At 39.1% G+C, this 4,407-nt stretch overlaps 1 pseudogene; it reads right to left on the bottom strand.

The window, feature by feature from the left end:
- Positions 1 to 3,559: 3,559 nt before the first annotated feature.
- Positions 3,560 to 4,036, bottom strand: LOC142443574 (dynein light chain 1, cytoplasmic pseudogene; annotated as a pseudogene).
- Between the last annotated feature and the right edge of the window lie 371 nt (positions 4,037 to 4,407).

Raw genomic sequence — 4,407 nt, 5'->3', positions numbered from 1 at the left:
CAGAAGCATTTAAGGGTTTATTGGCCATTCCACTGAAAACATTTTCAGTTATACAATTTAGGCAGCCTCCTCCCTCCTTTTCATTGGAATGATTACATGCTTTTGTTTAATGTTGCACTCTGGGTGACAATACCATTTCTTGGGATTTCTACAGTTCAATGTTAGAAAAACATCATTTTCTAACCTTTCCAATTAAAAATCTGGAACTCAGGGATGTTGATATGATCAGTAACAGGAAGGAATAGAAATCTCAGGATTTTCTGTCCAAATTCCAAAATATAGGTTCAAGATGCTTCATCTTGTTCTAAGCACAATACCACCACTATTTTATATTTCATTGTTACCATACAATCATGCTAAAACAAAACCCACTACAGTTTTCTCTTATTCAGATTTCTGGCAAACTTTCATAGAAAATGAGTCAAGTATTGGCATAATCATTTCTCAAGGAGGTTTTGCTCAGCCATTAGATATAGCACTGAACGTAAGGTCATGTCTGTGCTAAATATGGGTACATGGTCAATTTGATGTTTATTCAGTCACATCAAAGGATCGATAACTCTGTAATCGATTGGTTTTCCTGATGCAGTCCTAATCAGCCAATTAGTTGATTTAGTCAATGCCTGGGATGATCATTCAGTTTGATAATTTCTGCCACACATGGAAATATATTTGTACAGTTGACATTTAGGTTTGTGTTTTACTTCTCAGTAATTTGATAAAGGCTGACATATCTAACTGCTTTTGTTAGATATTAATCAATAAATTAGATTCTCACTAAGGTATCATTTTTGTAAGAAATAAATGATTGGTTCAATACCTAGTTTGGTTCATAGTTATAACCTAATAGAAAGTTCCCATTCTTTAATGATACCACTAGATATTTTACATTCAAATGACAGCGCTTTCAGTTGAAGTTGAAATATTGGCAAGGTTGCTGACAATTTCTACTAATTTCATTTTTAATGGAAAAAAATTAACTAAAATGGACTATTGATTTGATTTTGAAGCTGTATTTCCTCAGAAGAGGTTTGTTTCATTTATTGCCAACTGGAATTTATTTGGCAGGCTGCCATGCCTTTCAATTTCCACTCTAAATTTTGTAAGTAGAAAAAATGAAATGAGAATATTAAAAAGTCTCAAGTTTGATACAACTTAATAGAGTCATTAAAATAAAAGAAAAATAAAATTTGGGCAATTGTGTAAAAACTAATAAAGATTTTCATGTTTAATTTTAAAAACATGCATGGGAAGTTTTCTCTTATATCTCCCTTAGTAATTGTACTACCATTAATCTTAATAGTATTGCTTCAAAAATGTGTAAGATGTAACCATAAATTAAATTCTTTAACATTAGTCTTCCTTAAGTTTATGTATATACCCCAAAACCAAGCTCACTGCTACTGAGTTGATGCAGACTGAAAGCAACCCTATAGGACAGGGTAGAACTGCGCCTGTGAGTTTACAAGACTGTAACTGTTCTCCATGGAGGGGCTGGTGCTTCAGGATTGCAGAAAAATGAGGAGCTGATGTCAGGGGCTTAAGTGGAGAGCAGACGTTTTGAGAATGATGAGGGCAATGAATGCACAAGTGTGCTTTACACAACTGATGTGTGTATGGATTTTGATAAGAGTTGTATGAGCCCCTAATAAAATGATTTTAAAAAATTGCAGACCGTGAGGCTCACAGCCCAACACATGACCACTAATCTACCAGGCTTCATGTCTGACTATATTACTCTATGCATATATTATTTGTAGCTAGCATTTACCAGATATAAGACGATGGCTCATTTTCTTAAAGTCACTGATCAGAAAAAGAGTGGGAGAGAGAAAAGAAAGAGACTCAGAAGACAAAGTACTATATTGCACAAGGTTTCAAAGAACTGCCATGACTGGATCGTGAGGCCCTCATAGCATAATTATGCAATAATATTTCCTTTTATGGAATCAAAAGATAAAATTAAGACCATTATCTTTAAGCAGTGCCGTTGGTAGGTGCTATCAGGTCCATTCCAAACCATAGTGAGCCTGTACACAACCCTGCCGGCTCTGTGCCATCCCCACAATTGTTCTCCTGGAGCCCCTTGTTGCCGCCACTGTCCGTCCATCTCATTGAAGGTCTTCCTCTTTTTTGCTGCCCCTCTGCTTTATCAATCTACTTTATCAATCACAATCACAAAATCTCTTCTGATTACATGTCCAAAATACAAGAGGGGGAGAGAGAGTCTCACCATCCACTTATCTAAAGAGCATTCTAGTTTTTCTTTCCAACACAGATTTGCTTATTTTTCTGGAAGTTCATGGTCTATTCAAGACACTTTGTCAATAATTCAGATGCACCAAGAATTCTCTATTTATTTTTCACCTTTCGCACTGAGTAGGGAGCAACTGAAACTGTCTTGCCTTGGACCAAACCCACTGAGTCCTCAAAGTGACAACTTTGCTTTTGTAGCGTTTTAGAGAGATCAAGTGCTCATGGTGAGGCTTTCTACGCCCATGAGGACGAGTCTTAGAAATTCACAGGAGCAGTTCTACCCTATCCTGTAGGGTTGCTATGAGTCAGCATCAACTCTGTTTGGTTAAAGTGGAATATGGTATATATGAACTTTAGATATATAAGTAGATTTTGAACTCTCATTTAACCGTAAGCCCTAACTTAAAGCAATTAGGCTTTAAGATGTGTAATATCATCTTATCAGTGACACACAATTCCCCTCTCCTCTTGGTGATGAATCACCACCCAAACACAATGAGCACCAAAGGAAAGGTCCCATCCAATTAGGGTCACCAGAGGGTCTTGTCACATGACTTGGACTAAGTAATCCTCTCCCTTTCCCTCCAACTAGAAGTTATCCCCAGTTGAGACGAAGCATGGAGAAGAGCTCTTTATGATGTGCAAATAAGGAAGTGATAAATGGGTTACAAGCATCAGACAATCATACCACCCCATTGCCTGGAAGGCCAGGTTGAATACTGCATGACCGGAGAGCCACACCTGTCTTTGTCTGGGGTTTTCCCTAGTGGTCTCAAAATATGTGTCCCTTTGTAATTGCCTGACTTCACTCAGCATCATGTTCTGCAGGTCCAACCATGTGGAACGGTGCTTCGGTGGCTCGTGGTTTCCTCAGTGTGTGTCAGTGATGCAAAGTATTCCATTGCGTTCATCTATTCTTTAACTGAAGCTTTGGGGCTATTTCTCACTTCTCTCTATTGTGAACAGTGCCTCAATGAACATGGGAGTGCATGTGTCTATTTATGGTATGTCTCTTACATCTATAGGGTTTATACACAGCAGGGCTGTTATGGGGTTATATGGGATTTCCATTCCTAGTGTTTTAGGATAGGGCTATGTCACTTTCTCTAAGGGTTGTACATGTCTACAGAACTGCCAGCAGTGTATGAGAGTTCTAATCTCTGCACCCTCTCTAGAAGTTATCATTTTCTGTTTTATGTTTTCATTTGACTGCTGTTGTTGGTTGGTATAAGGTGACATCTCATAGTTGTTTTGACTTACATTTCCCAGGTGGTTAGTGATTGTGATAATTTTTTTTTTGCCGTTTTGCTAATTGCTTTATAACCACAAAGGAGTACAGAGGAGGTCCTGTACCAAACAACACAAAAAGGTTCAAAGGTGGAGGTGTTCCCTTAGCAAGGCTGAAGAGTCCAGTCTCTGGTATTTGGAATTTAGGCGGCAGTCCTTGGTTTTGGATGGATCACTGGGTGTGTGGGCACAATCCATGCTTTAACCAGATTTGAACAGAAGGATGGCCACTTGGCCCAGGTAGAAATAAATGAAGTGCTTAGTTTCATGTGTCACATAACTACCAAAGTTTCTGCCCACAATGCAGTGCCAAGTGGGATTGTACTTCTTGTCAAACTCCTTGATGTGGGCCGCAATGTCCTTCTCTATGTTGTATTTCTCCAGCGCCTGAGTCGCGCACTCCACCGAGTCCTGTTGCATCTCCTCCGACATGTCGGCATTTTTGATCACGGCCTTTCGGTCGCACATGGTTACGGTGAAGCGCGGACTAGCCGACTGCGACGGTCCTGGGGGAGGGGGTTAGAGCGGCTCAAACACAGCGAGAGCCGTCGCTACCGAAGCCGTGGCGCATCTGTGATAATTTTTTAAAATGTGTTTTTTTGTCATTTTTGGACCATTGCTTATTTCCTTTTACCACTTTTTGATTGGATTTTTTTCATATTGAGATCTTGCAGCTCTTCTATAGATTTTAGAAATTAGTCCTTCGTCCATTGTGTCTTTGCTAAAGACTTTCCCCCTTCTGTGGGCTCTCTTTTTACTCTTTTGAAGTCTTTTGACACATAAGTGTCACATTTTCAGTAGATCCTAGTCATCTATTTTGTCTTCTACAGTGTGTTCCTTCATTATATTTGGGAGCATGTCTGT

Source organism: Tenrec ecaudatus, chromosome 3 (genome assembly GCF_050624435.1).
Source record: "Tenrec ecaudatus isolate mTenEca1 chromosome 3, mTenEca1.hap1, whole genome shotgun sequence".
Lineage (NCBI taxonomy): Eukaryota > Metazoa > Chordata > Mammalia > Afrosoricida > Tenrecidae > Tenrec > Tenrec ecaudatus.
Note: the sequence above shows the minus strand (reverse complement) of the source record. Positions and strands in the feature narration are given on the sequence as shown.